Source organism: Ambystoma mexicanum, chromosome 2p (assembly GCF_040938575.1).
Source record: "Ambystoma mexicanum isolate Mex_15411 chromosome 2p, UKY_AmexF1_1, whole genome shotgun sequence".
Taxonomy (NCBI): Eukaryota; Metazoa; Chordata; class Amphibia; order Caudata; family Ambystomatidae; genus Ambystoma; species Ambystoma mexicanum.
In genome coordinates, this window is record NC_090923.1 from 1,023,807,711 (window position 1) to 1,023,835,582 (window position 27,872).

Below are 27,872 nucleotides of genomic sequence, written 5' to 3' on the forward strand. Positions count from 1 at the left end.
AAACTGTGTAGTCGTTTTATATGCTTAGTGTAGAAACGCAGAAGACAGACAGCATGTCAGTAAAAAGTCTCAGTTAAATTGTATTCACAAAACAACACTTACAAATTACTCCTTTGCCATCTTCTGTGCAAGTCCGGGATTTGAGGCAGATTATCAGTTGTTTTGGTGCATGGGGAGAACACTGTAAACATGGGTTCTGGGCTGCGATCCAGTGGCTGTTCTGCTCATGTAAATAGTACATGATGTTCCAGTACACTATAAACAATGTTCTGATGGACTACAATGGACTATATGTTACCGGACGTAGCTTGATGTGCCTTCCGGGCAAGGCCAGAGGTGCCTGCAGAATATTGTTTAATATTCTTGCGTAATGTTGATATTCTCAGGGCATATGCATAAACAAACCAGAGGAATATTGTTTTGATATTCTCTCAGAATATTGATAAACATTCTTGGAGAATATTCAAAACAATAAACTGGAGGCTATATAAATGGAGATTCTGGAAGGGGTGACACTGAGCTGTTTGAGAATCTGTCACAATGCTTTTGGAGTGAGGCAGAGATGCTGGACCAAGCTAGCTGGATACCTTCTCCATTTTGGCTTATGGAGAAGAAAAGGGGCTAATTTCTGCTCCTTTTCTGGTCTGGAATTTTTGCAGCATTAAAATAGATTTTTGATGGATGTTTGATAGTAGGGGCTCTAAAGGTTCTCTACTCTACTTTTGAGAGAATGATTCCTTTTTCTATGAGCTGTGTAGGGAAGCACACTTAACTACAGCTGCTCAATACCCATGGAACTATCTTATCCCAATCTGACTTGCATCATGGTCAAATCAAATTGACACAATCTCTTTTGAGGCTTTGTTATAGTAATTAGAGACCATAATTTTTGTTTTGTTTTTGAAGGTTCTTCTGTGTATTTTGGATAGTAAAACCCAAGCCTCCTCTCCGGCTCATCTTTCAGCTCTCTACTATCACAGAGGATTGGTGCAAGTATGAGAGATGGTTTTACCTGTTTTAATATCACATTGAGAAAGAAAAGAGGTATTGAAAGACAGTTTAACTCAAGAGGCATTTTAGTGAGAACTGATCAGCCCGAAATCTCCTTTAAGAAGCATTTGAGGCATTTGGTTGGTTGATTAATTTTAAGTAGGGACATAGACTATAAAATGATAGAAGTGTGTTCATTGATAACCTTTCTCATACTGAGTGTTTTATGTTTAGTCACAATAATAGTTGCAATGCTATTCTATTAGATTTTTCTCCTAATAAAAAGAAATGCACTTTGTAGAAGAGTGTGAGAGCATTTATTGTGTGTTTTGTACTGAGAATCAATTCATGAACCATTTTTTCATGTGAATTAAGTGTGGGGCATCAATATAAATTGCCATACATTGTGTCTTACAGTAAATTGTGCATGTTTTAATAAGGAATGGGTTGGTAGGAGGTTTAACAGCAGTCCCTCTATAAATTACATAACACTAGAAAATCAGACCTGTGTGGATGAGTGAAGTTTGCTAGCCCACTGCAGGGGTTGTCTACTTTTTACTTTTATGCACAGTGTCAGATACATCCTACCAGGGGAGGGGAGGAGGGAGTGGGTGGGGACAGGGGGGTTGTATAGGTAATAAAAATCATGTCAATGCAGGAATACTACTGTGTTCTCCTCCCCACCATGCTTCTGTCCCTCCAATGTCCCACTCTGCCTTCCTACCTCCACCCTTAGATGCTAACCTCTTTGGTTCATCGTAATCTCTTCCTTCTTGACTCCTCCCACTCACCACTACCTCAGCGTGCCACACTCCTCCACTCTTCGACTTTGCTTTTTCACCCCTACCACTAATGCTCTGCTAGCGTTTCTAGTTACTAACACCTCTCCTCTTTTACTTCTACCACTTACACTGCCTCGCTACCACTACCACTTCCTCCCCTCTACGTCTACCTATTTTACCCTCTACTACCACTGCTACTACTATTCCCAGCTCCCCTGTACCACTTTTCTTCTACATCTCTCTCTCCTCTCCCTCATGCACAATCACTCCACAGACCCCTGAACTCCACCCACTTACACACTCCTCTACGTGGCTTTGTTTGTTGTTTCATGGGTGCGGGTAGTGTGCTCTGGCGCCCACCCTTTCCAGGATGCCACACTGGCTCACAGCTCTCCCCCAGCACCCTCATTGCTGGCGCCGCCATCTCTGCGAGGAGCCGCACATTGCCGAGCCCAGTGCAACACCCCACAGGCTGCTGCACCAGGCGGGGTCGCACAACCTCCCTCAGTTTCCTGTTGCGGCTCCAGAGACAGTTCTTCTAGCTGCCTTTCGAAGATGGATGCAATGCGGCTCCAGTTCACTGGATGGGAACAACAGCATCAGGTAAAGAGGGCCTGGGTGAGGGCTCGCCCACAGGAACTCTGGGTGTGTCAGAGGATAACCAGTTCTATCACACTATGCTAGTATGCAGCCCTGTTTCTTGGCCCGGGCAGAGCGGGCAATGGCCCGGGGAGCAGAGCTAAATAGCTCAGGCAGGACAGGAGGGTACAGGAAGGGGCCCACCCAGAAAGCTGACAACTATCTTACTGGACAAACGATTAAGCAGCCTGCTTTGCTGGTGGGTGCTCCTGAGATGTTCAGCTAGCTGATCTCTGCCGACTTGTGGTTGACTGCAATGCGTTCGGAATATGCAAACGAAGGAATGCATATTCCAAACACAGTGTGGTAGATGCTCTGGCATCACACACCCTGCGCCCCTCATTCTTTGTGTTGACAGCCTTTCAAGTGGGGCAATTTATAAGTGATGACTAATTTAACAAGCCAGTTTTTTTAAACAGTCTGTGCTTAACATTTCAGTGTTAAGAACTGAACATATTGCATTTTTATTCACCAGGCCAGCAGCACAGTATCAGTTAGCTGACCAAACCTATGCTTTCTTCAAATAGAATTAAAATGCCACACAGGAAGTGTTAAAGTATTTTCTTTATTTTCAGGTCTCTTTATTTGACACACCAAAATGTTTGTTTTGCATTTTACTTTTTAAGTTACGTACGGTGCATCCCTGGGAAGGTTAGCTGCCATTTTATTGCTTAAGCATTCTAGTGGCTGCTTTTGGACATGGACTAAATGCATCCACTCAGCATCAAAGGTCTTATAATTTCCTAAGCAAGCCAGCCACTGCCTAGCGCGCACACCAGATGGCAATGTCACTTGGCACCTTGATTAGGAAAGTAGAGTTCATTGTGTCAACATGCAGACAGTATTCCATGGCAAGTAAATCAATGCAGTGATGTGTGCAGGAATGTTTTGTGCGCTGCACATGACACCACCCTGTTGGTTAATGGCGTCTATGTGGCCTTCCTGTATGTAACAGCACATGTGCCTGTTTTTGTCTGAGGTGTCCACAGTCCATACAGGAACGTTTTGTGTAAGTGGCTCTGACGAGTATGTCATACTGTGCCCACACTTAAACGCATAAAGCAATCAAAGCAGTTGCATCAAATTGTACATCCACTAGGCCAAACACCCTTTCTACACTGCCACACCATGATTCTCACTCGCTGCAGGTCAGCACTAATAAGAGATGATAATGCCAGCTCTGTTACATAAAGCATGGGCCTTGCAGAATAACCCCTGAGGCCTGCGTAATAGTGAGTAGGTAGTGGCTGAGGAACTGTGGACCCTTTACCATGTATTATAAGCCGTTTTTGTACAACTGCTTCGTCCGCTTATTACTGGTCATGCTTAAGTTTGTAAGAGGTACAATCCCTTCAGTGTAGCCTTTCTGTGCATTGTTTATTGGGTCTTTCTTCTATGGTATCCTGTCCTGTCTATAATTCCCAAAAGATGTTTCTGTATTGGGGGTAGCATGTTCACACTGATATATGATATGGCATTTATAATGCGCCTATACACAAGTGTTTCAAGGCACGAAACCCAGCCCTTCCTCATCTAAAATTCTTCAGAAACAAGAAGCAAAAGAGCTCTTGTACCCCAGTTGAGTGGCTGATATTGCATCCAAAAACTTAAGCTGTCCAAATGAGTATGTATGGTTTATGGTTACAAACATTGTAATGTTCGGGTGAGTGTTGTGAACAGTGATGTGAGCACCAAGACATGCATCCGTTATGAATTTAGAGATTCACACATACAATCCTTGTATCACAGACCTGTTTCTCTAATATAGAGATCTCTGATCACTGTTATAGTTCTGAAATGCTCTGTGATTTCATGCAAAGCATACAGGGACCCTTGACTAGTGCTATTTGTCCCCTTTCCCACTCTCATAGAGGTATTTTGAAAGAGTACAATAAGAGTGTACCAGACTGTCCATCTTGGAATGATAACCTTCCATCAGAAAATAATTCATATGGCTAGTCTAGTATTGCCCCTTGTGAAATAAAAGTGAGGTGGTACGAACAGAACACCTGCAACACAGGGCCAGGGGTCAGTGGGTCCTCAGACCCTGGGAGGCTGGTCACACCGCAGTGAGCCAGTATGGACAGTTTGAAACTGCATTCAGGCAAGGCCTTCCCTAAGAGCAGGTGACAGGAAAAACCATTTACTTGGACAGCCACAGCTGTGTTTTCACATTAGAATTCTTCTGTGAAGTAGTTGCATAACCATGTAATGAAACCAGCTTCATTTATAAAGCAATTATTTATTCATATTGAGGAGGGTTTTTGTCACACGACACAGAGTTGTAGTTTGGGAGTGACGTGTGCCAGTCGGGTGCACATTGTAGTGTTTCGCCCTGGGCACCAAGTTGGCTAGAAACTGCCCTGCTAATATGGATTATGCTTTGTCTCACTACAGAACCATTTTATTAATGTTACGAGGCAGCAAAGAGGTATACTGCAAGAAGTATCATATGAGTGGCTATGGCTTGTATTTTGTCATCTAAGGTATCTCCTCTGGTTAAGTGGTAACGTTTTGTTTACTCTTTTTCCCATAGTCTTTTAGTGGTTGATGCGAACAAATGGGAAGCGAGATTGCCTGCTGAATACTTTAAGAGATTTCTTGTGTTTAGGGACATTCCTCATAATAGTGATCCTTTAATTCTGATATACTAATATAGTGGATGAAGTGAGTGTAATTTAATTTAATAGAATGTTATCAGGGAATTGAAAGACAGCAGGGTAAGCTATGTGCTATCTTAGTTCTTGTCAGTGACCATGTCATCTATTAGACATTGCCCTAATTACAAGTTTGCTGGTCCGGAAACAACGGTGCCGGAAAGCTTACCGGCACTGTTGTTTCTGGACCGGCAAACTACGAGTCTGCTAGCAGATGCCATTCCGCCCACAGACTTTCACGGAAGCGCTGGCACCGTTATTACCACTGCTTCCATGGTAACCATTCCTGTGGAGTCTTATGGGACTCCACGGGAATGGGGATCAACATTTTACCGGCACCTGACTTACCGGACCGCCGGGGCTGTAATGCCCCTGTGATTAGAGCAAAGTCAGGCAGCGGTAAATCATTACAGGTCCAGCAGCTACCTGCCGGTTTTACCGGCACGGTTTCCGCCGGACCCGTAATGAGGTTTTTGTCTGCGTTTATTAAGGCTCTGTGGGAAATCAATTGCACACTTTTGCAAAACACTATAGCCTGGATGTTGCTCGTACTTCTGATGCGCATTTTGGCAGGGCAGTGCTGCAAAACATTTTGATCTAACTTTCAGCCCACCTCCATTGTTACTGCTTTGGGAGTCTTTCCGATGAAGAATCTGCGGGAGAAAAGCAATCCATTGAAGGAGAAATTACCTTACCGTAATGTTCTTTAAATGGATTCTTCTCCCGCAGCTTCCTCATCTCCCCTCCCATCCATCCCCACTCAGAAAGTCAGTGGTTGGTGCGCATCTTTCTATTTCACGTTGGCTTGGTGATGGTTCTCTGTGTCCGTTTTCCATCTTCCTGTCACAGTCCCAAACCAAAAATTTTCCTACACTACCTTAGTGTTCTTTTTCTATTGTTCCTCCTTCGGAGGCTTATATTACTTTTTTTGAAAGGGCTCATTAGCCCATTCTTTCTCTCTGTTTTCCTATTCAGTATGTGGTGCTCTGGTAAAAAGGGGGAACTGAGGTCGGGGCGTAGTGACGCGCTACTTATGCGACACCTGACGTCATGTCCGGAGCCAAAGACCAGACGCTGAGCAAGACGGATCAATGGTCAATGGCCAAAATGAGGTCCACTATGCCCCCTATCGAAAAAAATTCGGGAACATCAAAGCTGGAAGGAATATCTATCAGATGAGAAATCTGCGGGGGAAGAATCCGTAGAAAGAACATTACGGTAAGGTAATTTCTCCTTATCACGTTCATGGACCCATTTCTGACATTGTAACACTTGCTCCCAATGGTTCAGATCGCAAATATTAACAAAAACCTTTATTGCAAAAATATCACATTCAAGTATATAGATTTGATATTCTTCTCCACTTAGACAAATGCTTTTTTTTATATCTAGACACACATCTGCACAAAATCCAAATTTATACAAATATCCTTAACAAACCAGACACACTTGCTCATAAAATTCATAACACATTTTCATACATACAGACTAGATCATGGGGATGTTAACACCACGTGCCCTCAGTCTGCCCGTATTCATATCGTCTGCAATTTAGAACAGAAAATGACCATCTAAAATCACTACAATGTATATTATTTTGCAGACCACCCACTCAGTAAAAAGCCATCAGCCTTACATGTACATGTTGCAGTCCTATCTTTGTTAGTACTAGGCTTTTGTCAGGAGTATATAACCACATTCAATAAAGACATTATTTGAGCAATCAAACCATTCCATGGGTCATAGCTGTGGTGGGCTTCTTCGGGCAGCTTGGATTGGATGAAGCCAAGACTGACACTTGCCCAGTAAAGGAAAGTTAAATTAAGAAAAGACTGACATTTTGACTGTTTTTTGTAAAAATTGATTTTTACAATTAAATCAAACAAAAAATAAATAATAATAATATAAACCATTCATCTAGTGTCACCGGCTGGTAGTAGCATGGAGCTACTTTGCACTGGTCTTATCGCTGAACCTGGTGCCTTTACCGGCTGCTGGAGCTTGTGGAATGGGTTATTATTGCTATTACACATGCACAATTAAAACATGAATAAACACTTGCTGCAGTGAGTGTGTAGCCTGTGGAATCATGAGAGAAAATTAGTAGCCATGAAGATGGAAGGCAGGGCTCTGAATGGTGCCCCCTTTGTATTTCTATTGCAGAAGTGAGAATCGGAGGTCATGTGTGGATTGCATAAATAGAAACCTCATTAGTAATGCTTCTGGTCATTGCCATAAACTGATCGATCAAACTTGAGAAACAGAAGAACATTAAATATCGCTTCCTTCAGTACTTTATATCGTGTCGAGAATGTTCACATAATCTCATACACCGAGTGCCAGACATATAGTTTTCCAACAGAGCCATAATAAACGCAGACAAAAATCTCATGGGTCCGGCGGAAACCGTGCCTGTAAAACCGGCAGGTAGCTGCTGGACCTGTAATGATTTACCGCACCTGACTTTGCCGTAATCACCGGGGCATTACAGCCCTGGTGGTCCGGTAAGTCAGGTGCTGGTAAAATGTTGATCCCCATTCCCGTGGAGTCGCATAGGACTCCACGGGAATGGGGACCATGGAAGCACTGGCACCGTTAATAACAGTGCCGGCGCTTCAGTGAAAGTTTGCTGGTGGGTGCCATTCTGTCCTCCAGGGTCAGACCTGGCGGGCGGAACGGCACCTGCCAGCAGACTCGCAGTTTGCCGGTCCAGAAACAACAGTGCCGGTAAGTTACTGGCACCGTTGTTTTACGGACCAGCAAGCATGTAATTAGGGCAATGGGCCTCATTCCGGGTTTGGAGCTAACCATGGAGTAATTCGCTCCATGGTTGCCTCCGAAACCGTCCCAAATCTGGCATGGTGAATGGAGTAATTACCGGTCCATTCCAGGGTGGGAGGGACAGGTAATTCCCCATTCACCTTTTGCCCTTCCCCATTCCCATTTCTGCCCCATAGGGCTCAATGGGAATGGGGAAGGAGGTAATTACGGCACCGTAAATTACGGTACCGTAATTACCTCCGAAGTACCTTTGCGGGTCCCGTACTTTACACCTGCTAAAAGCAGGAGGTAAGGAAGGACCCGTAAAGGGACCTCGGAATACGGAGGTAAGGGATTACCGGCATCGGCACCCTTACCGGTGCCGGTAATTCCTTACCTCCAACCTCGGAATGACCCCCAAAGTCTGATAGGTGACATGGTCCCTGACAAGAACCAAAATAGCACATGGCTTACCCTGCTGTCTTTCAATTCCATGACAACATTCTATTAAATCACACTCACTTCATCCACTAAATTATTATATCAGAATTAAAGGATCACTATTATGAGGAATGTCACTAAACACAAGAAATCTCTTAAAGTATTCAGCAGGCAAACTCGCTTCCCAGCTGTCGGTGTCTTCCCCCAATTTTCCGAATCCCAGACAGGGACCCGCCTCTGCAATGCAGTGGATGTGAAAACCCCCCTTGTGCAGTGGGCCCGATGCCTGCTGGCAATTCTTTCCCAGCCGCATGGTAACACTCATCTATGTAGAGAATTATCCAACGGTATAAGGTCTGTTTTGTTATGGGCAGGCACTTGCAGACTAACAAAAAAGCCACAAAGAGCTGGTCGGCTCTCCTAAAATCAGTTGTCCTGGCGACATAGTAGATCAACGCCCTATTATGGTCAAGGCGATGGAACCGTTCCTCCTGCTTAGAAGGGTGAGAGGGGGATAGAAGACCGCAAGGTCAACGGACTGTGACAACTGAAATGCCGATACAACTTTGGGAAGGAACACAGGCTTTACCCTGAGTGACTAACATAAGAGTTATTATTTGTCTTCCTTTTCCCCTGTTTCCCAAAGTTAATTGCACAAGTCTGCCGATGTAAATACCAATAATTAATGTACAACTGACATACTGTGTACATTCCAGGAAGGAAGAATTTAAACAAATTGCAGCCCGGCCACTATTAGCCAAAGCAAACATAGATTAGATGTCAGGAGTGTCTTCTTGCGCTGGGATCGGGCTGAACTTTGTAACTCTATGAACAGTAAATCTGTGCAAACGTGGCGTAGTTAAGAGATGTATGTATTTCACAGAAAAATGTATAAGTTGCAGGCACCCATCATAAACTGTCTGGAATTTGACAATCTAAGCAGGCCAGAAACTGTATATAAGGATTTGTGCACCACAATGTAATTGCTCAATTTCTCTGTGACTGTCCGCAGACATAGTTTAACCTGGGTCCGCTTGAAGCAAAATAAACTGTTGTTACTGTTTAACTCGTGTTAGATAGCCTTCTATTTATTTGCAGTATTAGATTCTTGACTCACAATTTGATGCCCAGGACATGGGGCTCTTCCAGAATATGATCCATCGCTTTTCGAGGATGGAGTAAACCGTTGCAAGGACCAATTAGTACCGGGGGCCCCTGCAGATCTGAGACAGTGTTTCTCGCAGCTGCTACTCGTGATCCACGTCCGTCTGTTCTCCCAGAGGTCTTCACGGGGAGAGTCCCAAATCATAAGCTGCGAATTTTCACTTTCTTTGAAGGCCACAAGCGGGGTTCGTTTGATGGGGGATTGATTTAGTTTTGAATCAGGTGAGTTTGTTTGAAACTGTTTGGATATAATATTTTGCCAGGTAAAAATAATTTTTTTAAGTAAAATGATAATGCCTGGTTTTAGCAAGATGCACACCTGTTGGGCAGCAAATAGTTGCAATAGAAAACACTCAAATTATTTAGATTATAGTCAACCAGCACCGCCGGAAGGTTTCCAGCATATGACATGTACATTAAGTACTGGTTAGGAGCAATAGTTTTTAATAGTATTTAGCCCCGCCAGACCAAACATGAAGTAGAACTTCAGTGGCCGTCCCTGCGGTCTTTTGAACTTGCTAGAATCCAACACTTAGAGTCAGTTCTGTTGCAGAAAAAGGCTAGACCTGCCGCTTTTGATGCAGTTCGGGACTGGTGCAAAGAAGCCACCCAGCACCTCAAAAGTAGGGAGAACTTTGTATGCAGACACATTGCCCAAGCAGAGAAAGTTTTAACACATAACCAACAAAAACAGGATGAGGATTTAGGGCTATGGATAGGGGCTTCCAATTAGAAATACAAACAATATATCCATCAAATGATGTGCATGCATCTGATGAGTTAATAGACAAACTGCTGAATGAAAGGAGAGCACCTCCTTCTGCAACCCCGCCCTATGTTCCACTGCTGACTGCGGCAGCCCAGCTGCAACTACCAGCTCCGAACACACGCTTTGACAATTGGCCTCCACCCGCTCCCGCAAGTTAACTCGGCACTCGCCATTAGCGACCCCTGCCTCTTCCGATACCCCTCTTCTACTGTATTCAGACCTCCTCAGCGACCAGAGAACTGTGGCTCATAGTGCAGTACCCCTTGAGCGAAGATAGGCCTTACAGTAATGGGCAGAAATATATATACAGGAGGGCGATGAATCAGCCACTTCCAGCTCTCTGAAAGCCCATGGAAGTATCCCTGAACAAAAAGTATTGCTAGAACAAATGGGACAGTACCTGGTCCAGATTTGGGGCTATCTTACCAACACCGCGTCCCTCAGGATTTGCAGGATTAGAATTTCTTAACTTGTACCTGAGATACACCACTGCAAATACACGAAGACGTTAACATTATTTTCCTTTAAGCGAGAACTAGACCAGCTACACCAATTAAAACTGGATAGAAAGAAAGGGAACACATCCTATGTCCAGAAAAGATTTTCACTCACTCATATTACAAATAGCAAAGAAATGTGTGTCATCACAAGAGACGCTCTCAGATGGTTTTCAGATGCCTCTGTCTCCCCTATGGAGATCCACAACACTTTCCCTCAATATTCCCCATCCATTCAAAGGAAAGTGTTACAAGTTATGCCTGAATATTTGCAAGATGAATGCCTTAAGAAAAAATCGTGCTGTCCAGCAGATGTTATGACAATATACAAACACACGTGATGACACCCCGCCGATCAGACTGTCCCACAACCTAGCTTTGCTCCTTAATAACAACTTTGAGAATTCCACTGCGCAATTACCCATGAGAGAAGTACCCCCTACTCTTGTGCCACAGAAAGAAGAACCGGGCGAGGGCAAAGGATCTCCAAGGATTATCACCACACGTTATATCTCACAATTTGTACATGTCCCCTTTTCAAAACAGGAAGTTAACACTCTTAAACAATCCATCCCAACATCAAAAAGAATCCCACAGGATACTATAAAGAAATTGTGTCAGTTTTCAACTCCTCAGTTTCCATTTTAGGGGACTTAGACTTAATATTCCCTGTCATATTACTGACAGATTTATGGAAAGAGGTCAGAACCGTAGACGATGCAACTGAATTTGACGATGCATGGGCTGCACTTGAGCTGGCAGATACTACAAGGAAGGCAGGAGAGAAACCTCAACAATGCATACTGATATTACCTAACCAAATTGTGAACAAACCTAAGACTTTGGTGCCGGAGAAAAGGATTACTTGGGATAAATTGACCACCTCCATGCAAGGGAAAACAGAGGGGGCCACAGAATACTTCAATAGATTCGAGCAAGTGTTTTTCGGATTTCAGCGCCCAGGATTTAAGTACTGAACCAGGAAAAAGATTGTTAATAAATTTGTACCTGGACTATTGCCCGACATTCAGTCTCAAATCACTGCCTCTGGCAGAATAAATCACAATCCAAAATCCTACATATGGCCCAGTATTATGAGAATAGAGTGAACAGTGAGAAGAAATGATTGAAAAGAAAAAGGTTGATTTAAAGACTAGGGTACTCTTGCAGAAAATTTCAAGGGGTCTGAGAGGAGGGAATGCCCAACCCAGGGGACAGTTTACCCCATACATGAGAACTGTGAATGTGAACCAGTGCGCCTACTGTAAGCAAGAAGGCCATTGGAGGGCACAGTGTCCAATCCTCCAGCAGAGAGCGAATGGAATGTCCGGTAGAAGGCGGAGATCACGTAGCAATGGCATGCAAGGGCCAAATAGAAATCATTTCGCCCAGAACCAGCAATATGACAATAATGCAGTTAATCAAAATGGGCAGCAGTACACGAGGGGTGCAAACATTTTTGACAACACTACCCACACTTATTTTTCTGAGAACTTTACATCCGACAATGTTCTATTTCACTAGGACAGTCCGAAGCAGGTTCTGGAACCCACCCCTATCCCCGTAGACCAGAAAGGACCCTACGTAAAAATGAAAGTTGGGGTTAGGGCGCACACTTTTCTGGTGGGCACAAGAGCTAAACAATGCTCTATTGACCACTTAAAGGTTCCAGATATTCCCCTGTCACAGCAACAAAATGTATCATAGGGTTCTCTGGTAACCCGGTAGTAAGCCCTGTCTCCCAATCAGTGCTGATTTCTTCTGGGCCTTTCACTGACTTGTGTCCTTTTTTGTTAACCTTGGGGACGGTCCTATACTTTCACCTAAATACCCCAGGGGTACACCGAAGGTTCTATCATTTATAGTAGGACCCTCAAGGAACAACTAGCTATGCTTGAATTGCCTTCCTCTCGCACGTTAATACAATAAATAGATGACTTGCTTATCGCTACAGATTCAGAGAGCGCTTGCAATGAGGGTACCATTTTGTTGCTAAAACATCTAGCTGCCCATTGCCATAAAGCATCTTTAAAGAAATTCCAGTATTGTCAACAGGCTGCCTATTTAGGTTACCTCCTGTCGAAGGAGGGTAGGTCGCCTTGCACCTGAAAGGATACAGAGCATCTCTGACATGGCAGTACCAAATACTCAAAGAGGCTAGGGCTTTTATCGGGATGGCTTCCTTTTGCAGACAATGGGCCTCATTCCGAGTTCGGCGGTAACCACGCCGCTATTTGCAGCATGGCTGCCTCCAAACTCATCCAAACTCTGGCCTGGTGAATGTAGTAATTACCAGTCCATTCCGAGGTCGGAGGGACCGGTAATTCCCCATTCACCAAGGACATTCCCCATTCCCATTTGAGCCCTCATAGGGCTCAATGGGAAGGGGGAAGGTGGCAATAACGGTACCGTAAATTACGGTACCGTTATTGACCCCGGAGTCCCTTTGAGGGTCCCGTCCTTAACGCCTGCTAAAAGCAGGCGTTAAGGAAGGACCCGCAAAGGGAACTCGTAGTAGGGCGGTAAGGGTTCAACGGCACCGGTCTCGTTACTGGTGACCGTTAACCCTTACCGCCCTACTCGGAATGAGGCCCAATGGATTCCAAATGTTTCTTTTTTAATAAACCCTTTGTTAACACTGACAAAGAATGATGTAACTTTAGCTCTACCTTGGGATACAGATTTTGTCAGGAAGCTTTTGAACTGCTCTATGTTCCGCGCCAGTATTGGGCACACCAAATTATGCAAAAGAATTTGTGTTTGTGCATGAAAAAGATGGTTGGCTTCGGCTGTTTTGACACAGGAACATGGAGGAAAGAACAGGCCATGCGGCTATTTTTTCCTCACGTTAGACCTTTGCCGAAATGTCTCAAGGCTGCGGCTGCTGCTACTGCCTCAATAAAACAAAGTGAAGGCATGGTTTTGGGTCATTCCTTAACCATGATATGATATGATATGATTGTTTATTTATATAGCGCCTATACACAGAAGTGTTTCAAAGCGCTTCAAGGAGGGAGGGAGCAAAGGAAAATACAGTACATTCAGTAAAAAGTCCTTGAAACAATACAGAATGTGAAAACAAACTATCGTAATAGGCCTGACGACATTTCTGATAGTGCAAGTGCAAAATAACAAGTAAGGTAGGAGGTAAGGGGGAAGGAAAACAAAGCAAGCAGTAACATTACTATGTCTGACGACAATTTACGCAGTGCAGGTGAAATACAAGAGGAGGGTTGGGAAGGGGGGGCTGAGGGAATAGAGGGGTGAGGAGGAACAGAACAACTGCTGAGCAAATTCATCGGGAAAAATTAAAGCAGGGGAGGGGGAGAGGAGAACAAAGGGGGAGGAGGGGAGACAGACAAGCTACTATCATCGGTCATGGAACAGGTGATAGGAGTAAGTGCTGGGAGGGGAAGACCTCGAGGGAGAGTCTAGGTCATCAGAGGAGGGGGAGATGCAGGAAGTGAGAGTAGGAGGAGGGGTGGGAAGTAGAAGAGGGTGGGTTTGTGGTACCCAGCGCATAGAACAGGGTGGGCACCTTAAGAGTGTGAGTAGGGTCAGCGCAGAGCAGGGGGTGGAAGGTCATGAAGGTCTGGAGGACAGGGGCACGACGTGGACATACAATTAACATTAAAGGATGGAGATGAGAACGGGAGGGAGATGACCAGAGGGGAGAGGGAATGAGACAAAAGGCGAAAGAGGGGGGGAGCAGTAGGTGGGTCAGAACAGGTGTACAATGCACAATTATACAGAAGTAGGAATCAAGGTAAGTTAAAGCAGTGAATGCAAACACAGGAAACTTGCATAGATAATGGACCGAACATTTACAGTGCGTTTGATTAGAGGAAGAGTGAAACATGAATGAAGTACGGTTAAATCCCCCAAAGCCATGGAGGGCAGGTGTGCGGTATGGAAAATAGTGCATAGACAACTAAAAGCGGTATTAACAGTGTTGATTTAAAAGATTCTACTGAGGTGGAATATTGAGACTGTAGATGATCAGTTCCAGAAAGAAGGTGGCGTGCCAAAAATACAAGTGCCAAGATCGAGAATGTTTGTTGTGGCACAGAGGGTTTGGGTTTGCCCTTAAATGCAGAGGCTGAAGCAGGAGTCAACTGGAGGTGGGGGGCATTGGAAGTGTCACGTTGGTGCAGCAAGAGAAAGCTGCAAAGTCAAGTTCACCAGGGTGCTGGGTAGGTGGTAGAGTCAGGAAGGGAATGTAGACATGGAACGAGGGGGAGCAAGCAGAGGTGCGTGCACACCTTACCTTTGCGCCGTGACCCTGCATTAAGGTGTTGTACTGAACGCTGGGTGAACCAGGAGGGTAGGCTGCAGGCAGGTCCATAGGTAAAGTCCATGGAAAGGACAGGGAAAAGACAGGAAGGAGCCCTTAAGCGCTGCCCTTAAATGCGCGGACCCGGCTTCGCCTCACGGCTAGGCCGGGTCTCTGCATTTGATGAGGGCAGGAGCCAATCAGCAGGCAGGAAACAAGGACGTGCCTCCAAGCACCGAGGATGGTGCAGACAAAGAAGGAAGCTCGGCGGCCATCTTGGCATGGCCTCGTCCGATGCTGCAGGAGATGTAGTGGCAGCAATTCCGGGTCCCACGGTGGACAGGGGGGGACATCCTTCTCGGTGGAGGTCACAGGGAAAAGACAGGTGCCTCACTCGGTAGATGTACTACTGAATGGAACACAAACTCAGCATCTCACATCTTCCCGGCTCACGAGATACAAGCTCATTCTATTTGCATCCCACATCAAAATTAAGAGGTGCAGTTCTTTGAATCCGGCCGAGCTTTTACCTCCTCTAAACGAAGACAGTACTAATGACACCAATCATGATTGCCTCTATGTCACTGAACAGGACACAAAAAAAGGGAGGATTGATTTGAGTGATGCATCCTTGCCATCTCCGGGTGGGGAAATATTTTGTGACGGTTCTCGTTTTAAACTCCTATAGACAGCACTTCTACCGCTGCCTATGCAATCACCACCTTCGACTCCATTGTCAAAAATAGAAGAATACCTCATAATTCTGCCCAGGCTGCAGAGATAATTGCTTGACTAGGGCCTGTGAGATATCCCAGGGGCTCAGAGTCAATATTTATACTGACAGCCAGTATACCTTTGGAGCAGCTCACAACTTTGGGAGACTACGGGCAGAGAGGGTATATTTAACATCTCATGGCACTAAGGTTCAACACGGTCCCCTGATAGTGAAGCTCTTGTCACCTTTGGCTCTTCCTAAACAACTGGCCATAATGAAAAGCACAGTACACCAGAGAATTACTGATGATATTGGGAAAGGGAATGCATTTGCAGACAAAATAGCAAAGCAAACTGCCACAGATTCACAATCAGGAATGTATGTATTGGAATCTGCAGGTGGGTCGCAGAGAGTGGGATGATGGAAAAGGGCATTAGCAGCGTGAAAGAAATTCAGGCTGAGGCCACAGCAGAGGAAATTGATCAATGGAGTTTTGGACCAGCAGGGTTGAATGAAGGATGTTGGGTTGATCATGACAAACACACATGGATGTTGCCCTACGCTTATGTACCAGCTGTAGTTACTATGGCACATGGGCCGACTCACATTAGTGCGAAAGGTTTTTATAAACTTTTAGACCCAGTAGGGAGAAATGACAACATCCACAAAATTGCAGAACGGCTAGTTCTGAACTGTATGATCTGTCTACAGCACAACATTCGAAGTGATCCATTTTGGCTTTATTGAAATGGAACGATGCCAAAATTACAAATGTGTGTTAGTGGTAATATGGGCATTCAGCAAATGGGTTGAGGCCTTCCGTTTGAAAGATAATACTGCTATATCAACCGCAAAAGTCATGCTCAAAGAGTACTTCCATAGATGTGGGTTACCTTGAGTAATATGGTCCGGCAATGGACCTCATTTTATTGCTGCCATAATACTACAGGTATGTTAGGGGTTACAGTTTAAGAAGAGATTCCACTCCTGTCGGCATCCTCAGAGTGCCAGTCTCGTTGAACACCACAACAGCATCCTTAAGAAAAAGCTAGCAAAGGTGTGTGCACACAGTAAACTGAAATGGCCCGATGCCCTACTCTATTGTCCATGAGAACCACAGCTCAAGCAAAACAGGACTTTCTCCCTATGAAATAGTAATGGGGAGACCTGCTAATGTATGGACGCACCCAGGCCTAAGAAACTGTCTGACACTGAATACCCATTATTGGTTGATTATTGTGACCAGTTGACTCAAACTTTGCATTTCATTCACCAACAGGTTCGTGCAGCACTGCCCGATAAATACTTAGGCCCTGGTCACTGCATTCGACAGGGGGGATTATGTTGTTGTGAAGGACTTCGAGTGAAAATCCAATCTTGCAGCTCGCTGGAAAGGACCCTATCTTGGCTGTTTGAGTGGACTCAAAGAAGCACTGGATCTATGCAGCACACCTAAAACAAGTGCCTTTGCCCTACGACAACTGGGGAATGGGGGGGTAGGAGATTCTGAACACAAGTACGTACCTTTCAGCAACAGCAAAAACACTGATCCTGAGGTTGAGCAGTCCAATTGTTCACCTCTTCCTCTGGATACTGACGCCCTGTTCACAGACTACTCTGTGCCCGGAGTGTCCAGATATGTCCAGATATAACCTTTGACCACAGAAATAGATGGGAATGACATTTTGTGCATAGGAAAGTGTGGTAGAATACTGGTAGAATACTGCACCCACAAGAAATCAACTATATTCCCTGAAACCCCCACAAAGACACCAGGAGGTAGATGGGGGCCGGGAAAGGAAGACTACAAGCAAGATTGCCCACGTGGTCAGGTGCCAACCACGGGTAAACTTAAAGAGCCTGTTTCAGTGAGGCCTCTTAACAGACACTGAAAGACTATGCATCTGTTTGGGGCACATAGAAACAAGGACATGGAAAATATTGCCACTGGAGAGACCAGGTCTAAAGGATTATGGTCAACTAGGGATAAATAACTATTGTAGCGTGGATTATACTCATATTGATACCTGTGTTATGGTTTTTGGGAAGCTATCACCCCTGTAATTTACCGTTGCCCACAGTCAGCTTGACTACCCTGTCTCCTTTCAATGTGCACTCCCATTCACTTCGCCCCCTTGATCTTGAGCACAGGGTGAGGTATCTCAATAACACCCTCATAACAATAATGAACGCTCCTCATGCGATCCTAAACAAAACCAATTGTTGGGTATGCTCTACCCATCATGGTGAGGAAGGTTTTGGTACATATATCCTCGCCCATTATCAACTGCTTGCTATGCTTCCTTTAGGGCTCTGTGTTTTGGTAAATGTAATGATAGCTCCACTGGTAACTTTGATGGGACAAATATCAATGCATTTGATCAACAGGTGTTACTGCCTCTGAGATGCTCGGTCTTTGCTAATAAGAGCACTGCCAACATTGCCTCCACCAAACTTACAAAATGAACCTCTAGGCTATCCCAATCAAAGATATCATTTCGAATGTCACCAGTAGAAAATAGGGAAGCAACCCCCCCCAATTTACAGCATTAACAATAATCCTGACACAGAACCATTTTGATTAAGTAAAAATGGTTCTCGGTACATGGGTACATATGACAACTATATACACACTGCGGTTTTGGTGAATGAGACAAGGCCCTTATACATTCGAGGATCCATCTACTTTATCTGTGAGAAACAAGTGTATCCATGGTTACCCAAAGATTGGAAGGGAACATGTTACTTAGGGATACTATTGCCAGGGGTTTAACGTCCCCTCAACTGCAGATATATAAAAAAAATCGCCCTAAGAGGGCGACTGATGACACCATATCTCTCCAAATATTAGGGGATGTGGCAAAAGCAATGGCTCCCTTCTGGGACCAAGTGATAAACTCTCGAGATATCTGAAAGTTGGCCCGAGTTTTGGTGAAAACAATTAATGAGACCACCGATATATTGTTCAATAAGATGTTAGAACAGAGGGCTATTAGATTGGTTGCTCTTCAAAATAGGATGGTGTTGGCCACCATGCTAGCTGAATGCGGAGGAGTTTGCAAAATGGTCGGGTCAGCATGCTGCGTGTATGTGTCATGAACCGCAGCAAAGCACTAGATATTCATCCTTACAGTCATCAAGTAACTTCAGGCAACACTGGTAGGCAATGGCCATTAAGTGTGGCTGTTTGGCCTGCACGCCTATATACAGAATGCAAACTGCCCCTGCCAACATGGCTGACAAGTTAGGACTCGGCTTGATATCTAAAATGGCCCCCAAGTTGCCCATATTGTGTGAATATCCCTGGTGGTCTAGTGGAAAGGTGCAGCCAGGGCTATATAAACCCAACCCTGGGCCGCACCCGATGCTTAGCATTGCGTTCCCTTAGCATTAGCAAGTGGGTAACGCTTGCTGTCAGCCCTGTTATACTTGCCTTGGAGATCAGCTGTTCTGCAGCCGTCACAACCTACCCGTTTCCTGCTCTCCAGTACGTCGCAAGCTTCCCCGAAACCGATCGCACGCTGCATACTTACCTAGAACAAGCTCCAGCAACAGCTCCGGCAACAACTCCAGCTTCATTTCATGTACCGGACCTGAACACCATCTGGCCCATTGCGGAGTCTGCACCTGCAACGAGAACATAACACAGTAAGCTTGGACATTGTATAAGCTTACCTGCATCTGCTTCCAGGAACAAGAATGAGTAAGCTCGGACATTAAAGCAACGAGGAATACTGCTTACCTGTTGTTCAGCTTCAGTATTTGCACAGCTGGTGATCCGCTTGCTCCGGGGCCGTCTTGTCTTCCATTCGCACCTTTTCGCTCCTTCCAGCTGACAGGGCTCGTCAGTGTTCACCACACCTGCAAGATACAAGCACGAGGGGGGCATCAATCAAAGGCTGCACAACACCAGATAACAGCTACAAATAACGCAGCACAGCATAAATCTGGAAGTGCGCTCTGCAAACTCCAACAAGAGCACAGACACCACAAACCCCTACTAACATTAATGAACACTAAGGAAACACAGACATCATACCTCTAAAAACATTAACACACACTATGCAGTGCTGCTAGCAACGTGGCAAAGACTTACCTTTATGAACACTTACCTCAGCTTCTGGAGCATATTGTGCACCACAGCAGGACTGGGCCACAGCCTTCCAGTGAAGTAACTGGACCAGATTTTACCGTTTTAGGACAATCTGCAGTAATAAAGATGGTGAGCCCAGGTCCCATAGTCTCCACAACCAAAGGGTAGGGAAGGGTGGTGGGAGTGGAAAGATTAGGCGGCAGGTACTAACGTATTCCTCTTGTTACCCCCCAGGCTCAACTGGAAGTGCCATCATCCTTCCTACATCGTTAACCAAACCACTCCCAACTGCACTGCACGCTCGGCAATAGCCTTGCAGAGCCAACAGTGGGAAGGGAGTGGTATGGACTAGCATCCAGTGCAGAAGTCCACCGGTACAGCGTACAAAGCCGTCCCCAACTTTCCAGACTTGGCACTTCTGCAGGGACCCAGAGGTAAGCATTACAGAACGCTAAGCCCACGTATATCAATCCTGCCCAAGTGTCATGGCATCAGAGGTAGACCAGTTGGTAGCCTTTTTAGGCGAACTGCAGGCGGAAGTCCACGCTGCTCGTTCCGAGACCAACGTCATGTGAAAGGAGTTGGTGGTGAACCGGGAAAGAACAGAGGAGTTAGCAAAACAATTAACTAGGACCCATGCGGGTCAGGTTCCTTTACCAAGCTCATCAGACGGTACTGCAGCAGTGCCTGCCCAGACACAAGGTACTACCCTTGTCACGGTCCCGTTGGCACCAACTGAATGATTCCTAGGGGATCCCCAGATGTACACTATCTTTATGAACCAATGTAGGCTCCACTTTGTGTCGGCCAGGGGCGTTCCCGACAGACCAAACCAAGGTTGCCTTTGTTTTGCATACCTGAGTGGACAGGCGGCTAACTGGTTGGTGCCACTGGTTAATCGTGACAATCCTATTCTTTACAACTTTGCAGGGTTCCAACAAGAGCTAGACAAACTCTTCACTCGTCGAACACAAAGACAGGCCTTGGATGGAGAGCTACTGTCCTTACGGCAAGGGAATCAGGATCTTTTGATGTACATTACCACCTTCAATCGCTTAGTGGCAGAAACCAACTGGCCAGAGGAGAAGCGAATCACCCTGTTCTACCGAGGTCTTTGTAGTGAACTCAAGGATGTGCTGGCCCAAGTAGTCAACCCTCCAGAGCGTTGTTCGGCGTATATAGACTTAGTGGTGCAGTTAGACCATGGGCTGCAAGAGAGAAGGTTTGATCGGTCTCGTTCTGTGGGCACTCTTTACGTACACCCGCGTGAGACCGCATCTCGTTACACACACCCTCCACCAGAACCTATGCAACTGGGCAGTGCCAGAGGTCCTTTAAGGAGGAAAGGGAGAAGTGCAGACTACAACATTGCAACTGGGCAGTGTCAGAGGTCCTTTAAGGAGGAAAGGGAGAAGCGCAAACTACAACAACTCTGCTTATATTGTGGTAAAGCAGGACATTTTTTGGAAGACTGCCAGAGCAAGCTACCTGGGAAGACTTTAGGAGCCATCGACTCTGTAGTGGCGGAAGCCAGTAAGCCTGCGGAAAACTGCTTGGCTCGACAAGAGTAGGGATCGGCTTGTCGAGACAGGAAAGGGCGTCAGCAATCTCACACCTCACGACACCAGTAATCCTCATCTGCCGAGAGAACCCGCAATGGATGCACGCCCTTGAGGCCTACGTGGACTGCGGCACAGTTGGGAACTACATGTATCTCTACAGCAGAGAGCGAAGGTGGATCACCTAGTCTCAGTTGATGGTACGCAACCATCATCTGGACTGGTAACCAAGTGTACAGGTGAAATGGAACTGCTGTGTCACGATGGCCATTGAGAGCGTATAGTTTTTGATTTGATTAATGCACCTCAATTTCAGCGCATAGTAGGCATGCCCTGGTTGGAGAGTCATAATCCAGTAATCAACTGGTGGACGCACACTTTTCTGCAGAGTGTTTGCAGACCGGTTATTCATCCTTGCGTTGTACAATCCAACATACCTCAGAACAAGCACATGACCACAACAACGTAGTAATAGGTCTCATTGGACAATTATCTTCGGAATATGAGGAATACCAAGATGTGTTCCAAAAGGAGCAGGCCAATACCCTAGCACCGCACCGGCCTTATGACTGCCAAATCGACCTGATCCCCGGCTCCCAGGCTCCTTGCAGTCGCATTTATGCGCTTACGGAGAAAGAAAATCAACACCTACGAAATTATCTCGACCAGTATTTGGCTAACGGATTTATTCGACCTTCCAAGTCCCCTGCATCCTCAGCTCCGTTTTTCGTTCCCAAAAAAGAGGGCGACCTTAGGACGTGTATAGATTATAGAGGGCTTAAAAAGATCACAATTAAGAACCAGTACCCTCTGCCCCTGATCCTGGTACTGCTGGACCAAGTAAAGGGAGCCAAGATACACACCAAACTTGACCTCAGGGGAGCATACCACTTGGTTCAAGTAAAAGCAGGCAACGAGTGGAAAACAGCCTTTCATACCAAGTTTGGATTTTTGAATATAATGTCATGCCCTTCGGTTTATGCAACGCACCAGCAGCCTTTCAATACTTCATGACGGATGTCCTCCGGGAACTGCTAGACGTTTGCGCCATGGTCTATATTGATGACATCTTGATCTATTCATCAACACGGGAAGAACATGTGCAACATCTCAAGGCGGTATTAGAGAAGCTACGACAACATCAGCTGTACGCCATTGGAGAAGTGTGCTTTCCATGTGACCGAGGTGGAGTTTCTGGGATTTATCCTGACCTCGCAAGGCATTCGAATGGAGAAAACGAGAGGTTGAAGCAATACTTCATGGCCATAACCTACTTCGGTAAAAGCAGTCCAGAGCTTCCTAGGATTCGCCAATTTTTACAAGTGCTCCATTTCTGACTTGCTCATCCGATTAACTCGTTGTTCCGGAAGAACAAAACCTTCACCTGGACTATTGAGGCCAAATAGGCTTTTACTCAACTCAAGCACCCGTTTACCACGGCACTGGTACTTAGACATCTGGATCCAGATCTAACATATCTGGCGGAGACCGACGCATCCAGCATTGCCATGGGTGCAGTCCTGTCCCAACGGAACCCCACGACCAAACAGTTGCATCCTGTCACACTCACCTGGGTCTCTGCGGGAGTGATGCAGCCTTCCGGATCTTCCACTGCTTTCTCAGGATCCCCAGTAGCTGATTTTTTAAGAAAAGGCACCTGGTTACGTCCCTGCTCTACCCAGGTGGGTGAACATTTACCAAATACAATTGAGCAAGGTACACTGAACCCATAACAAAAAAATACACTACTTCTGATAGTGAGACTACTTATAGATGGTAGCGACAAAAGGTTGCAAGTGAAACAAATTTAATGCATCGAGCAAGTATCAGAACAATGTAAAAAGGACATAGGACATTCAATAAAATATATAAATCGTACATACAACAATGAAAAAATACATGTGCCAAAATAACTCCTTTTGGACAATGTTATCAATGACAGTTACCATCTTCAGGGTCCCTTCCTGGGGATACCATATGGAAAGTGATGTAACTGTAGTGCATTCAATACTTCATGTATAAAAGATATAATATGACATAACAACAAGCTCTACACAACTGTGTTTCGGCCTAAACGCAGTTCTTGCGAAGCTGTAAATTAGACGGCCTTCATCAGGACGGGGAGAGTTAGAGCAAGGAAGTCCTATGTGATCTGTCAAAAAAGGACAGGGAACGAGAGTCATAAGGGTGTTGTGTTCAAAATGAAAACAGTTATTTAACTAGGCAATTAATGCAATGCGATTCTGGAGTTATCGGATCTTAACGTATCAGATGGCACATTGGCAGGGTAGGCTGATGCTATGGGTCATCAGAAGGGAGTTGGTCAGTGTGATCGAGACTGGTTTACGAGCGTCATTGGATTGCTGTAACAAAGGCAGTAAGTCAGAAAGTCTACTACGAACTGGTGACTTTTTGTACGAAGATAAATAAAGAAATTGACTCTTACCCGGGTAGAAAACAATTTTCAAATAAGGGCAAAGCTGATCCTCTCATGATCCACCACAATGTAGAAATTCACCTTGGTTGTAGGTGTCCGCCCAGTGGTCTGTGGAACAAGGACAGAGAGTCACATATATTTGTGGTGACTAAGAGTGAAACAAAACGGCACAGTCATGTGGTGGTGACAGTGGTGCCAAGTATTATTAAAGCAATGTAATGCACCCCTCGCTATGCCATACGGGATCGAGTCCAGATGCATATAATGGGGTCGGGGGCTGACTCAGGATCAGCGGTGCAGGGCGCCTGCAGGGGATGCCCGCGGCAATCAAATAGGTGGACTGGTGCCGGAGAGGGGAGTCCACATGCCTGCGAGATAATTTTCAGGAAACAGACTGTACGAGCAGATGCGTCCCATGTCTGCCAGGAAAGCAACGCATGGTTGCCAAGGCGACGTATTTATAGCGGGCGCCATTTCCAAGTTGTCTACGTGGCACGAGTGGACGCAGTCTGTCAGAGGGTCTTAACAGGCGAGTCCAGGCGTGTAAATAAATTTAGAAGCATCACCTTTATGTTCTGCTAATTGTGGTGGCAAAACAGCGTATAGTTGGAACTGGTTGCTATGGCAACCTAAACGCTGTGTTTTGACTAAGTCAAGATGGCAACGAATGGTTGTCAAGGAGACGTGTAATCACCAGCCGCCATTTTGTGATAGTCGGCGAAACACACCAACCTAAAATCAATCAGTGGGCATAATACGGTGGATGTTAAAAATAAAAATAAAATAACCTTAGAGGTGTCCCTGATGCGGATTAGAAAATACAGTCGCATAAGCCCATGCGGTTTGGAAGGGTTGCTATGGCAACCCAAACGTGAAGTTCTGGTAGCATTCTCTACCATTGGCAATGTCCGATGATACAATGAAAGTGCAGAAGTAATAGAACTGATTATGGCTGACCAAAATTGGTACAATCATAACCCCGTTAATGTTGGTGTGATTTTATACAGGTCAGACAGTGTCTGTATGCAGTATGTGTGGACGTAATGTATAACATAATGAAACACCAAATGATAACGTGCACAATAGTCTGGTGTGGTGTGTACAATTGAAATGCATGGTGGACAGTTGTAGACAGTGTCTATACTTCTATGCAAAATGACAACATAATGGAACAGAGCACACAGTCATAACAAATCACATCAGGTCCTGATTAACACAATTAATAGGTTTACAAAGTTTACATAGGGTGTCGCAGTGGATCACATTATGAGAGAAATATTAAAAGAGTGATTTACAAAAAGTGCTTCCACTCTACAGAAATGTTGAGGCCCTGTTTCACTGTGTTTAGGTGGTGGACACATTTCTGTTTGAGTCTTGTCAGAGCCTTATCTGTGTCTCCCCCTATAGTGGTATGGGGTAACTTCTGTAGCACAAACCATTTCAAGTCTTTGTTGGTGTGTTTTTTTTGGTTGTAGTGGTCAACTAAAGGTTTATCCGGAGCCTTATTTTTGATGCACGATATGTGCTCAGATATCCTGTTTTTATGGCTCGCATAGTCTTGCCAACCTAGAGTAGCCCACAAACACTCGATGACATACACAACCTGTTTAGTGTTGCAGTTGTTGTGATCATTAAGGGTCCATGAGACAGTATTGTGTTTGAAGTTCTTCATGGTTTTAGTGAATTGGCATACCACACATTGTCCACATTGGTAGTGGCCCTTTACTGGTGGCAAGTCCCACAATGTGGATTGAGCTACGACTGGTTCAATGAAACTAAGTACCAGAGAGTCCTTTAAATTCTGTTTTTTTTAAATGCAAAAAGCAGTGTTTTATAAAGGATGCCTGTGTTCTTTACCAGGTGCCAGTTTTTCTTGACTGTGGTCCTGATTAGATTACTCATTGGGCTGAAGGTTGTCACACAGACCAATCTGTCCAGGTTCTTTTTGGGTTTCTTAGCAAGGCAGATGGTTCTATTGGTGTTGGCTGCTCGTTTATGGGCGTTTCTCACTGCTTATTTGGGATATCCTCTTTCGAACAGTCGTGCCTTGAGATCCAAAGCATGTTTGTTGTAATTGGCTGTATCGGTGCAATTTCTCCTTACGCACAAGAATTGACCATAGGGTAAATTGTGTTTAAGTCCCTCTGGATGGTAGCTCTCAAATTGTAAGAGAATGTTGTGGTCCGTGGGTTTACGGTATAATTATGTTTTCAAGATGTCAGCTGATCTGTAGATATGTAGATCCAAAAAGTCGATGCAGTGGAAATCCCAATGCATCGTGACCCGAGTCTTGTTGATTGTCATGCCATAAAAGAAACACGTCATCTATGTAACTTTTCCATACTACGATGTTGTCTTTGTATGGATTTTGTTGAGACATGATATAGTCAGTCTCATACTTTGCCATGTACAGGTTTTGCAATGTCGGGGGCAAAGGTGGCCCCCATACTCACTCCTTTGATTTGTTTATAGAGTTGTTTGCGAAACAAAAAGAAGTTTTCAGACATCGCCAGTCTGATACATTCAAGTATAAAATTTGTAGGGGTGGATGTCGTATCACTCCTTTGATCAAGAAACAACTTGAGGGCTTCTAGGCCTTCCAGTTGAGGTATGGATGTGTACAAGGCCTCAACATCCATAGTGACCAAGATGTAGTCATGTTGCATGGTGATGTTACTCAACATGAGGATAATATCTGTGCTATCCTTGAGGTAGGATGCCATCTGGTTCACAAAGGGTTTTAAGAAAAAGTCAGTGTATAAGGACAGGGGGTCCAAAACCAAGTAGCAGGCTGATACAATGAGTCTGCCAGGTGGTTTGACGGCATCCTTATGTATTTTGGGGAGGATATAGAAGGCGGGAGTACGTGGATGTGTTTCTTTCAGGAAGTTGTACTCATCACAGATCCAAGCTTGTTCGTGTGCATGTCGAGTGAGGCTTCAAAATTCCTCCTGTAACAGTAGTTAAATAACAGTTTTAATTTTGAACCCAATACACTTCTGACTCTTGTTCCCTGTCCATTATTGACAGATCACATAGGACTTTCTTGCTCTAACTCTCCCCGTCCTGATGAAGGCCGTCTAAGTTACAGCTCCGCAAGAACTGTGTTTAGGCTGAAACACAGTTGTGTAGACCTTGTTGTTATGTTATATTATATCTTTTATACATGAAGTATTGAATGCACTACAGTTACATCACTTTCCATATGGTATGGCCAGGAAGGGACCCTGAAGATTGTAACTGTCATTGATAACATTGTCCAAAAGGAGTTATTTTGGCACATGTATTTTTTCATTGTTGTATGTATGTTATATATATTTTATCGAATGTCCTATGTGCTTTTTACATTGTTGCGATACTTGCTCGATGCATTCAATTTGTTTCACTTGCAACCTTTTGTCGCTACCATCTATAAATAGCCTCACTATCATAAGTAGTGTATTTTTTTTGTTATGGGTTCAGTGTACCTTGCTCAATTGTATTTGGTAAATGTTTCCCCATTAGTTGAGCCATATAGCTATCTGCCAATGAAAGGTTAAAGGTGCTTAGAATGCTAAGGTCAGGACCCTGAGCCCCTCTCTCCCGCCCTGTAGTGCGCAGTGGTGATGTTGGGTAGGGGATTTGGCTCACCTTGTGGTTTAATTGTGTGAACTCTCCAGCCTGCACGAGGCAGGGGCGCTATGTCTCTAGAGGCCGCGGACCAGTTGCTCCACTTGGTCCAGGGTCTGGTTTCTATGCAGTTCAGTTCCACTGAGTTTTCTGCACTCAGCAGGCTTTCGATCGTGCTGTTGCCGGAAAGTTCAGGGAAACCATTTTCCTCACTGGATTCCGTGCTGTCTTTTTCAGTTTGCAGGTAAGTGTCTGCAGGTAGGGGGGGCGTGGCTAACTAGCCATGGAGTAGGACGTGTCCAAGTGCAGATGCTTCTGTTGATCCGCTGTCAATCCGAAGAACCGCGTGCAAAGTAACTGAATGTTCCATAAATGCTGGAGTATGCGTCGGAATATGAACCCTACAACTATTGGAAGAAACAAGCCCATCGGGTGCTGTATGCGGCTGATATAAAACTTTGAGTTCGCGGCTCTGGGGACACGAACG